Below are 12,323 nucleotides of genomic sequence, written 5' to 3' on the forward strand. Positions count from 1 at the left end.
GTGGCAGCCGCAGGGCTGGAGAGTGTGGGTAGCCTGGGGAGACATCCTCTTTGGCGAGAATCAGTAGGACTGAGGGGGCAAGGCAGAGCATGGCATGAAAACTGATTCTCAGGTCTGGGCCTTGGGCAGCTGAGTGTTCCTGAATCATTCAAATAATGTATGAACAAATCCCTAAATAGTGACACACTCCAAATCAAAGGATGCAGCCTTGTTTCTGATTGCTTATCAGCCCACATAATCTCATGAGGAAACTTGTGCAGATAAACTACAGAAAGACTCTTTTGGCCTTTGGAAGATCCTTTTTGTCTTCAGAATTTCTGTTGTGCTCTTGATAAAGTAACAAGGTGATTTCATAATGCAGATAAGCCCCAAAGCTTCTCTACCAGCTCAAGAACACAACTCCTCGAGCTGTTCTAGAAGGAAGGGATGGTGGATAGTGGTGTCAGTACTGAGGCCAGCAATGAACTTGGGCAGGACTGAGGTTGAGAAGCTGTGTGTGACTCGTGGAATGGAAGATGGATACCTGGTCCACACAAGGTGGCAGCCATCACTCATCTAGGCTCCATATAGTCATTATTTTTTTTTTGTCATTTCAACTAAAATACCTGAGAGAAGTTAATTATGAAGGAAGAAGGCTTGTTACAGTTTTGGAGGGTCACAGTCCAAGATCAGGCAAACACCTTTGTCTGGCATCCAATGAGGGTGGGGGGTGGCAGAATGCACACAGTGGTTGGATCACCTGGTGAGCCAGCAAGCAGGAAGAGAGCTTCTAGGCCCAATTCAGCTTTTATAACCAACCTTTCCCTGAAAACGACCTTTCATGAGAACTACCTTAGGGCATATTTCAGTGATCTAAAGACCTCCCATTGGGCCTAACTCTGAGATTCCATAATTAGATGATATCTCTACCTTTAATTTGTTAACCACTAATATAGGACTTTGGGGACCAAGCCACTATTACCCAGATATCTGAAGGACACCAAAACTATTATCTAAATCTTAACAGTACTGTATATGCAGAATGCTCCAGAAGAATTAGGGTGGAGATAGATGTGACTCTCATCTATTCATCTATTATCATCCACAGTTGAGTGCCTGTTGAGACAGCCTTTGGTCCATAAAGCTACCTCTGTCAATCTCATATAGTATCATTAATATCTCTGCCATACAGTCCAATTTCTTGTGGATAAATTTACCCTGTTCTGTTTACCTACATGGTCCTTTGTCATGCCAGATGGTATTTTCCTATACCTTTCTTCCTTTCACTCGACAGGCATATACTGTGTGTCAGAAATTGTGTTCAGTATTTGGCACACACATATAAGCCATTCTTGCAGCCCTCCTATGAGCCACTTAATCCAATTTGAGATTTACCTCCTACATCCTGAGGGAGAAGTTCTTTTTCTTTTTTTTTTATGATTTATTCATTTATTTGAAAGGCAGAGAGAGGGAGATCTTCCATCCGATGGTTCACTCTCCAAATGACTGCAACACCTGGAGCTAGGCCAATCCAAAGCCAGGAGCTTCTTCCGGGTCTCCCAAGTGGGTGCAGGGTCCCAAGTACTTGGGCTGTCTTCTGCTGCTTTCCCAGACCATAGCAGAGAGCTGGATTGGAAGTGGAGTAGCTGGGACTTGGATGGGCACCCACATGGGATGCCGGCACTGCAGATGGCAGCTTTACCCACTATACCACAGCACCGGCCCCAACCCTAAGAAGTTTTGAACCCATGACTAGATGTGTTCTGCTCAGATCATGTCCTTCAATGGTCGGTTCACATTTCAAACTTCTCAAAAAGCTTTCTCTAATTTATTTCTTGTTTACAAAGTTGTTGTTTCCTTTCCATCCATATTTCGGTATTAAATTGTGTACTCTTGGCCCCATTCCTTCATTATGAGGTACTTTGAAATCTTCTTAATTGAAATAGCAGTCTCTGATGGGGAGGGTTTTACTAGTCAAGATTCTCCACAGAAACAGAACAATGGCATGTATATATACATATGACAAATTGGTGGCTCATGCAATTATGTGAGCTAAGTCCTGAGATCTGTAGGTGGCAAGCTGGAGATGTAGAAGAGTCATTATTCTGAGTTCCAGAGTGAAATCTGGCAAGCTTGGGACTCAGAATTGCTGGTGTTTTGTTAGCGTCCAAAGGCAAAAAAGACCAATGTTCTGGCTATACCTGTCAGGAGGAGTCTTCTCCTGGCCCAGACCTGGCTGTTGTGGCCAGCTGCGGAGTAAGCAGTGGATAAAGTCTGTCTGTCTCTCTGTCTCTCTCATGTTCTGCCATTCAAATAAATAAATAAGTAAACAAATCTTTAAAAACATTTTCTCCTTCTTAAAGGAGGGTGAGAAATTTTGTTCTTTTTCCTACTTCAACTGAGTGGATAAACTTCCTCCTGCCCCTGCAACATCAGATAAGGAAATCTTCTTTATTCATTCCACTGATTCAAATGTTAATCTCATCCAAAAACACCTTCACAGAAATACCCAGGGTAATGTTTGGCCAAATAACTGGGCACCCTGTGGTCCAGTCAAGTTGATACAGAGAATTAACCATCACAGGAGCCTAGGAATTTTTCCTGTCTCCTTGGCAGTACCATTTCCCTGCATCCAGGGAAATCCAGGGATTTAGAGTCTAGTCCCCCAGTTGGATGAGGAAGGCCTACATTCTGTCATGGCACTGGGGGCCTGACAGTGCTAGGGGATTGGCACAACCTCACATCTTAGTCTGCAGGCCGCAGAATCACAGGGCAATCTGAGGAGAAGTATCCTGGGGAGAAAAAAAATGCTATGAATCAGTATTATACTTTGTGTGGCTGTGTGGGTGCAAACTGTTGAAACCTTTACTTAGTATATACTAAGTTGATCTTCTGTATATAAAGATAATTAAAAATGAATCTTCATGAAGAATGGGATGGGAGAGGGGGTAGGAGGTGGGATGGGAGTGAGGATGGGAGGGTGGGTATGGGGGGAAGAACTGCTATATTCCAAAAGCTGTACCTATGAAATTTATATTTATGAAATAAAAGCTTTAACAAAGAAAAGGGTGGGGGGACACCAGGGATTCTCAGGGTCTGACATGAAGAGGCAATAATGGAATCTGTAAGGAGGGAGATTCTTATAAGCTGTCTTCTTGCTGTGAGCATTTTAAGGGCGCCTAGTTACAAGGATGACATGTCCTTCCTCTACCATAGAGCCAGACACTCCCCCACACTTACAAGGAGAGTTATGGGGGCACCAGATAGAGAATGAGCAACATGAAGCAGAGGGGAAATAAGGGCAGAGTGGCCAGCTGGAGTCATTAATCAAATCCCTCATTCAAGAAAATTTCACTGAGAGCCTACAATATACCACCACTCTAAGTTGTAGAAATAACAATATCTGAAACATAGCCCTTACTGTCTTAGAACTTATATCTCAAGGGCCGGCACTGTGGCATAGTGGGTAAAGCCACAGCCTGCAGGGCCAGCATCCCATATGGGCATCGTTCAAGTCCTCATTGCTCCACTTCTGATCCAGCTTTCTGCTATGGCCGGGAAAGCAGTAGACAATGACCCAAGTTCTTGGGCCCCTGCACCCATGTGGGAGACCCGGAGGAGGGTCCTGCCTCCTGGCTCCAAATAGGCACAGCTCCAGCTGTTGCGGCCATCTGGGGAGTGAACCAGTGGATGGAAGACCTCTCTCTCTTTCTCTGTCTCTGCCTCTCTGTAGCTCTGCCTTTCAAATATATAAATAAGTCTTAAAAAAAAGAACTTATATCTCAGTGGGGTAAAATAAAAAAGTTAGACAAAAAGCCAGTGTGAGAGGGTGAAAGAGATTATGAGGTTAGTAATCTCGTCGGGGGAGGTGTCACTTGCTCTGACACTTAACCAGAGCAAGGCATACAGCTATCTGGAAGGAAAGCCAAGAGCCAGGAGGTGGGAGCATGGGCCTGTTGGAAGAACAGGAAGGAGACCGGCATGTCCAGAGAAGCGTGAGCCAAGGAAAAAGTCAGAAAGTACCCGGCTGGCCGATTATGTAACTTTATCCCAAGAGAGCTACCTGCTTTCCACTGTGGTCCTACGACCTCTCTGATGGCCAGCATGCTCTGTACACGTGCTGAGAGTAGGCACAAAAGTGGTCTGGGAGTTGCTGTATTCCAGTAAGCCCAAGGTGGAATATACCAGGATCTGAACTAAAACGCCAGGACACAGATGAAAATCACATTGTAGGGGTGGGTATGGTGGTGTGCGGGTTAAGCTGCTGCTGTGTCACTCACATGCCATGGAAGAGTGCTTGTTCAAACCCTGGCTACTCTGCTTCCGACCCTGCTTCCTGCTAATGCATTCTGGGAACCATCAGATGATGGAACAGATGCTGAGTTCCTGCCACCTGTGTGGGAGGCCAGGGAGTTCTGGGCTCCTTAATTCACCTGGCCCAGCCATAGCTGTTGGGGGCATTTGAGGAGCAAATCAGTAGATGAAAGATCTCTCCTCTCTTCCCTCTGCCTTCCAAGTAGATGGAAATAAATGAGTGTATTTAAAAAAAAAAAAAAAAAAAAAAAAAAACAGAATGTGGGAGCCAGCGCTGTGGCACAATGGGTTAACGCCCTGGCCTGAAGTGCCAGCAACCCATATGGGCACCTATTTGAGACTTGGCTGCTCCATTTCACATCCAGCTCTCTGCTATGGCCTGGGAAAGCAGTAGAAGATGGCCCAAGTCCTTGGGCCCCTGCACCCGCGTGGGAGACCCGGTAGAGGCTCCTGGATCTGGATTGGCGCAGTTCCAGATGCTGCAGCCAATTGGGGAGTGAACCAGCAGATGGAAGACCTCTCTCCCTCTCTCTCTCTCTCTCTCATGCTGACTTTCAAATAAATAAATAAATCTTAAAAAAAAAAAAAAAAGAATGTGGCTGAATATGGTCAAGCAGTGGCTTTCAACTTTTGACTTGACCCATGGGTCAGAAAGAACACATTTCATATCATATACAACTCAGTCCATACGTGTATTCTTTTCTGCCTAATTATTTAAAAAGATTTATTTATTTTTTTGAAAGGCAGAGTGGAAGGGTGGGGGTGGAAAGGGAGAAAGAGAGAGGAGAGGAAAAGAGAAGAGAGTGATTTCTGCTGGTTCCCTCTCCAGATGCCTGCAACAGCCAGGGCTTGACCAGGCTGAAGCCAGGAGCCAGGAATTCCATCTGGGTCTCCCACATGGATGGCAGGGGCCCAAGTACTTGGGGGACATCTGCCGCCTTCCTCAGTGCATTAGCAAGGAGCTAGATCACAAGCAGAGTAGCCAGGTTTGAACCAGCACTCTGATAAGGATCGTGGGATTGCAAGCAGTGACTTAGCCTGCCCTGCTACAATGCCAGGTTGTTAATTTCCTCTTACAGATCCCACTGTTGCATTGGGATTAATTTTCAACCCAAGAACTTTGGTGTACACATTCAAACCACAGTACCTACCTAATCCAAGATGACATCATCTTAATGATTTACTCTGCTGAGATCCTATTTCCAAATATGGTCACCTTCACAGGTACCACCGGCTTCTGAGTTACCTTTTTTGGAGGGAATATAACTTAACTGATGACAGGTAATGTCTAGGTATCCACTAGGCAGCAACGGCACAGAGCCTAGCTTCTATTTGCTTGTCAAGGACCTTTGAAAATTGGTGAGACCTGAAATACAAAGCAAAATAAAACCATGGATTCCAAGGCACAAATAGAAAATTGCAAATATGAATTAATAAATGCCTATAAAATATAATAAATAAATCATTAAATGTTAATTTTTATATTTATAAAAGTATTTCTAAAATAATGCTTAGACCAGGTTTCCCGAATTCTCAAGGTTTCCCTCCTATCCCCAAAGATTGCTAAAATGTTGAAAGGAGAATTATAAATCCTTTCAAATATTCTATACAATTAAAAAAAAAATTATCATGAGAGTAGACTCTTGAGACAATTTAATTTATTGCATGTGATACAGATAAGGTCTCCAAGGATAGAACTGCAAAGGGCCTACATGGGTGAAGTTGGCCCTGAACTTTTTTTTTTTTTTTTTTGACAGGCAGAGTTAGACAGTGAGAGAGAGAGACAGAGAGAAAGGTCTTCCTTCTGTTGGTTCACCCCCCAAATGGCTGCAACGGCCGGAGCTATTCTGATCCAAAACCAGGAGCCAGGTACTTCCTCCTGGTCTCCCATGCAGGTGCAGGGGCCCAAGCACTTGGGCCATCCTCCACTGCCTTCCCGGGCCACAGCAGAGAGCTGGACTAGAAGAGGAGCAACAGGGACAGAACCGGCGCCCCAACCGGGACTAGAACCTGGGGTGCCGGCGCCACAGGCGGAGGATTAGCCTAATGAGTCACGGCACTGGCCTGGCCCTGAACTTTCTATACATAACACATAGCGTTGTTGTCCAGACTTACAAGGCTAAAGAACTGACACCATGGACAACAACCTGCTCAGAACTTTCTTGGACAGTCATTCTGAAATCAAGGATGGAATAATTTATTTGGACCAGATTTAAGGAAAACACATTGTGGGCACTAGAAAATGTGCCAGGAAAAGACCTGCACCTTGATCTTGAAAAAGACATTACTTGGGGGCCAGCACTGTGGCGCAGTTGGTTAAAGCCTTGGTCTGAAGCATCCTATATGGGGGCCAGTTCTAGTCCCAGCTGCTCCTCTTCTGATGCAGCTCTGCTGTGGCCTGGGAAAGCAGTGGAAGATGGCCCAGGTCCTTGGGCCCCTGCACCCACATGGGAGATCTGGAAGAAGCTCCTGGCTCCTTACTATGGCTCAGCTCCGGCCACTGTGGCCATCTGAGGAGTGAACCAGCAGATGGAAGACTGACCTCTGTAACTCTTTCAAATAAATAAATCTAAAAAAAAAAAAGAAAGAAAGAGAGAAAGAGAGAAAGATAGAAAGAGAGAAAGAGAGAAAGAAAGAAAGATAGAAAGAAAGAAAGACAAGACTTTATTGGGGCCGGTGCCGCGGCTCAATAGGCTAATCCTCCACCTAGCGGCGCCGGCACACCGGGTTCTAGTCCTGGTCGGGGTGCCGGATTCTGTCCCAGTTGCCCCTCTTCCAGGCCAGCTCTCTGCTGTGGCCCGGGAAGGCAGTGGAGGATGGCTCAAGTGCTTGGGCCCTGCACCCCATGGGAGATCAGAAGAAGCACCTGGCTCCTGGCTTCAGATCAGCGCAGTGCACCAGCCGCAGTGTGCCAGCCGTGGCGGCCATTGGAGGGTGAACCAACAGTAAAAGGAAGACCTTTCTCTCTGTCTCTCTCTCTCACTGTCCACTCTGCCTCTCAAAAAAAAAAAAAAAAAAAAAAAGACTTTTTTGGGTACTGTTACCAATGGGCACAGCAACAATACTCTGGGGTGTTGAGTCTCAAAGTTGTGTTTATCAGTGTACGTCATCTTCCTTTTTCCACCAGTCATCACTTTCACCAGGAGACTTGTGAAGTAGACCAGAGGGCCCTTGCGATCACTGGGCTGAGCTGAGGCCTGCAGGCGGATCGCTTCTGCCCAGGAAACTCTAGCTGACCTCTGCTTTCGTGTGCTGTACTCGGACTCCAGTGACACTCAATATGCTCTCCACGTCCTCAGTCCCTGAGATGACAGGAAGATTTGCTGATTTACTAGGAGGGCTCACAGGATTCAGCATAGAGATGTACTTCTGGTTTTGATTTATTATGGGGAGAAAATGCAAAGCAATCAACAACGCTCTCCAGGGGAGTTGCACAGGACATGTGTCATGATGACACCTGTGAAATGGGGTCTGCCAGGAAAAGTGTGCTAGATTTTGCTGCCAGGGTTTTTATTCAGGGCTGCTGACAGAGGCACCTGCTGCCTAGCATGTCCCACAGTTCCAGACTCCCAGAAGGAGACAAGCATAAATCAGGATTTGCACAGACAATTTCAGCACAGTGAGGCACTCTTGTAAGGAATGGTGGGAACCTTCCTGAAGCCAAGTTCTCAGATGCTAGCACAGAGCCAGCCTTGCTTGCGGGCCTTCCCCAGGAGAGCAGCCTCAGCCCTGTAGTGTTGGCTCTTTGCTGCACACTCTCCCATACCCTTCTCCTTCCCCCCATCCGTGTCTGCTCCTGCTGCCTGAGGAGAAGCAAAACTGTCTTTTGCATCTTTCTGAAGCTCTGTGTACTGCTGCTGCTGTCAACGTAACTGATGGGTAGGCCGCCGTTCCCTCCCTGATGCTGCCGGTCACACTGCAATGAGTGTCCTTTTAAACATACCAGCAACAGGTTTCCAGCTATGGCCCCTTCCAGCCCTTAACTTTCCTGCACATCAGGACTCTCAGTCTTTGATCTTGAAAAAACTGGACTTGGATCCCACATCCACAGAGTTCTTCCACTGAGGATATTATAATCCTACCAGCAAAATCCAACCCATCATGGGTGGGCGTTCACATTAGAGTTGTCCTGGCTGTAACAATCAGCTTCCTTGAGAGACTCTTAGGCCTGTTTTGCAAAGAATTTGACTCCACTGCAAAATCTAACTACTTGATGGGACCAATAATTGGCTTCCTGTGCAATAGCAAACCTTAGTGATGCCATATTGAGTCTCATTCTCAGAAGGGAGATGTCCACCTAACTGGTGCCACTCTCCAGCCATAAAGTTTAAGAGTCTGTCACAAGCCTGTCTGATAAAGTGGGACAGCCCAGCACGATGGCTAAGGGGCTACGCAACACAAATTCCAACCCATAGCTCCTTTATGATTTTTGAAAGTATAAGGCCTTGCAACTTCTATTTGTGGAGAATAAGCCTTGCTATAGCTATGCGCAGCTCACCTGCCACAATGGTGTAGAATCCCATATGTAAGTTGCCCTAGTAAATTATTTTATTTTTTATAAGGCATTTCCTTCTTTGTTTTTTCAGTCTTAGGATTCCTGCTCAATCTGGGGGGCATTCCATGCTTGGCCCTACCAATGCCACACTCTACTTCCTTTCTAAGGAAGCAGTGCAGCCAGCGCCACGGCTCAATAGGCTAATCCTCCGCCTGCAGCGCCGGCACACCGGGTTCTAGTCCCAGTCAGGGCGCCGGATTCTGTCCCAGTTGCTCCTCTTCCAATCCAGCTCTCTGCTGTGGCTCAGGAGTGCAGAGGAGGATGGCCCAAGTCCTTGGGTCCTGCACCTGCATGGGAGACCAGGAGGAAGCACCTGGCTCCTGGTTTCAGATCAGATCAGCGTGGTGCACCAGCCACAGCGCACCGGCCACAGCGGCCATTGGAGGGTGAACCAACAGCAAAGGAAGACCTTTCTCTCTGTCTCTCGCTGTCCACTCTGCCTGTCAAAAAAAAAAAAAAAAAGCAATGCTTCTATTCCCAAAAAGTCTGAGCCCTCCTAGGCTAGTACTTCTTATCTGGACACTACTTCTGGTTTGGAGGACCAATTAACTAGGTAATTTCACTGAGCTTGGGAGACTTCACACTGTAAGGAGTATTTCTTCACCACACTGACACAGTTTCTACTGATCAGATAAATGACAACAACTGGTTCAAGACCTGTCTGCTCCACTTCTTTTTTTTTTAAGATTTATTTATTTATTTGAAAACAGAGTTACAGAGAGGCAGAGGTGGAGAGAGAGAGAAAGAGAAGTTTTCCATCCACTGGTTCACTCCCCAGTTGGCCACAACAGCCAGAACTGTGCCAATCCAAAGCCAGGAGCCAGGAGCTTCTTCTGGGTCTTCCACGTGGGGGCAGGGACCCAAGTATTTGGCCCATCTTCTATTGCTTTTCCAGGCCATAGCAGGGAGCTAGAATCAGAAGTGTGTCAGAAGTGGAGCAGCCGGGACTCGGACTTGCACCCATATGGGATGCCGGCACTGCAAGCAGTGGCTTTACCTGCTATACCACAGTGCTAGCCCCTGCTCCACTTCTGATCCAACTCCCTACTATTGCACCTGGGAAAGCAGTGGAAGATGGCCCAAGGCCTGTATCCATGTGGGATACCTGGAAGAAGCTCCAGGTTCCTAGCTTCGGCCTGGCTCTGCCCTGGCCATTGCAGCCATTTGGGTGAGTGAACTAGCAGGTAGAAGATCTCTCTTTCACTCTGCCCTCCTCACTAACTCTGCCGTTCAAATAAATTTAAAAAATAAAAATAAAAAAGTCAACTCAAGATGGAACAAAGGCCAGAAACTATGAAATTGTTAGAAAAATGTATAGGGAAAATGCTTTAAGGCACTGGTGTAGACAGTAATTTATTGAAAAAGATCTTAAAAGCATAGGCAACCAAAGCAACACTAGACAGATGAGATTATATCAACTCAGAAGCTTTTGCACAGCAAAGGAGCCATTTGGTAGCGTGAAGAGACATTTAACAGTGGGAAAAAATATTTACAAACTACTTATCCAATGAAGGATTAATATCCAAGAATATATCAGGAACAAAAAAAATCTCATTAAAAACAAAAAGCAATTAAATCCGGTTAAGAAATGGGCAGAAGAACTGAATACTCAGTTTTCCAAAGAAGAAATATAAATGGCCAACAAATATTTGAAAAAATGCTCAATATCACTAATCATTAGGGAAATGTCAATCAAAACCACAATGAGATTGGGCTTCATTCCAGTTAGAATGGTTATTATCCAAAAGACAGTAACAAATTCTGGCAAGCATATGGAGAAAGGGGGACACATACATGTTGGTGGTGGGAATGTAAATCAGTAAAGCTGCCATAGAAATTTTAAATTAGAAATGGACGTGCCATAAAATCCAGCAGTCCCACTACTGGGTGTAAACCCAAAAGGTATAAAATCGTAGTGTCAAAGAGGTACCTGCACCAGTATGTTTAAAGCAGCAAGTTATGGAGTGTGATAAATTTTCCAGGACAGGTTGACAATTACCTGCTAGCAGACAGACTATTCCATATGTTACAAACTTTAGAAATATTCAAACATTTGGACAAATCCAAAACATGCTAATCAACCTATACCCATGGCACCATGTGTGTTTACGGACACCAACAAGTCACTGTTTGGAATAGTGATAACATCTTCCACAGAAAAAGATAAGATCCATGTAGAACCCCATGGGCAGTCAGTACAGTTGGGAGAAATAAGGGCAATAGTCAAGGTTCTACTCCTTAGCCAGGATGGGCCGGTAAATATATTTTCGGACAGCAAATACTCAGTACAGGTAGCACAGATGATCCCTTTTGCAGTTTTTAACCTGACCAATAAGCCAATTGACCAGGTGTTCACAACACTTGAAGGGCTAACAGAATAGAAAACACCCATGGTATATCTCAAACGTAAGATCACATACTGGGTTACCTGGATTTACTTTCCGAGGCAACAAAAAGGTTGATTGTCTTATCTCCTGCAGCACGGATTCCATTGAACACCTAGAACAAGCTTGTATTCCACACCAAAAATTTCATATGTCAGCAAGCAACATAAAATTGCTTTTCCCAGAGCTATCAATGAGCCAGTGCAAACACCTAGTGCACTCTTGCAAGAATTGTGACCCCCTCACCCCATTCGTTAGGCCCACTGCAACAAGCAGGAGTGAACCCGCAAGGCCTTGCTCCTAATCAGCTCTGGCAAGTGGATATCACCCACATTAACTCCTTTGGTAAACTTAAGTTTGTCCATGTGGTGGTAGATACTTATTCAAAGGCTGTATTTGCAACAGCCCAATCCAGAGAAAAGGCTAGTAATGTGATAAAGGCGGTTAAATCAGCCATGCTGGTCTTTGGTATCCCCCGGACCATAAAGACTGATAACAGGCCAGCGTATACATCACAGGAATTTAATTCCTTCCTGAGGTCCTGGAACATACAATCTGCCACAGGTATCCCATCCAACCCACAGGGACAGGCAGACATTGAAAGAACTCATAGGATGATTAAGGATCTCTTACAAAGCCAGAAAAACAATCATATGCCCCCAGACCCACAGCTTTCTTTGACTGAGGTCCTTTTCACCATCAATTTTCTTACTTTTGATTCCCAAGGGGTCAGCCCAGCTTATAAACACTGGGGATCCTTTTCATCCCAGACCCCAGCCCCTATGGTTAGGTGGAAAGGCTCCCCGACAGGAGAATGGAAGGGACCACACCCTCTGCTAACCAAGGGTCGAGGATATGTTTGTGTCTTTCCAGAGAATGTGGGACAGCCCATTTGGGTACCAGCCAGAAACATCAAGCCTGCAACTGACAGTCAACCAGAACCAGCTGAACAAGACTAAGCGTCCACCTTGTTAGCAGATGCACCTGCTACCAATTGTCAAGCTGCTGCCTATCATCCTACCCTGAGAAACTGCCCATAGTTACATCTGCTACTGCTATATACCTGAATTAGCTCTGGTCAGCCACTCGAA

This window comes from Oryctolagus cuniculus, chromosome 13 (genome assembly GCF_051225735.1).
Source record: "Oryctolagus cuniculus isolate XC-2025 breed Fujian yellow rabbit chromosome 13, ASM5122573v1, whole genome shotgun sequence".
In the NCBI taxonomy this organism is placed as follows: Eukaryota; Metazoa; Chordata; class Mammalia; order Lagomorpha; family Leporidae; genus Oryctolagus; species Oryctolagus cuniculus.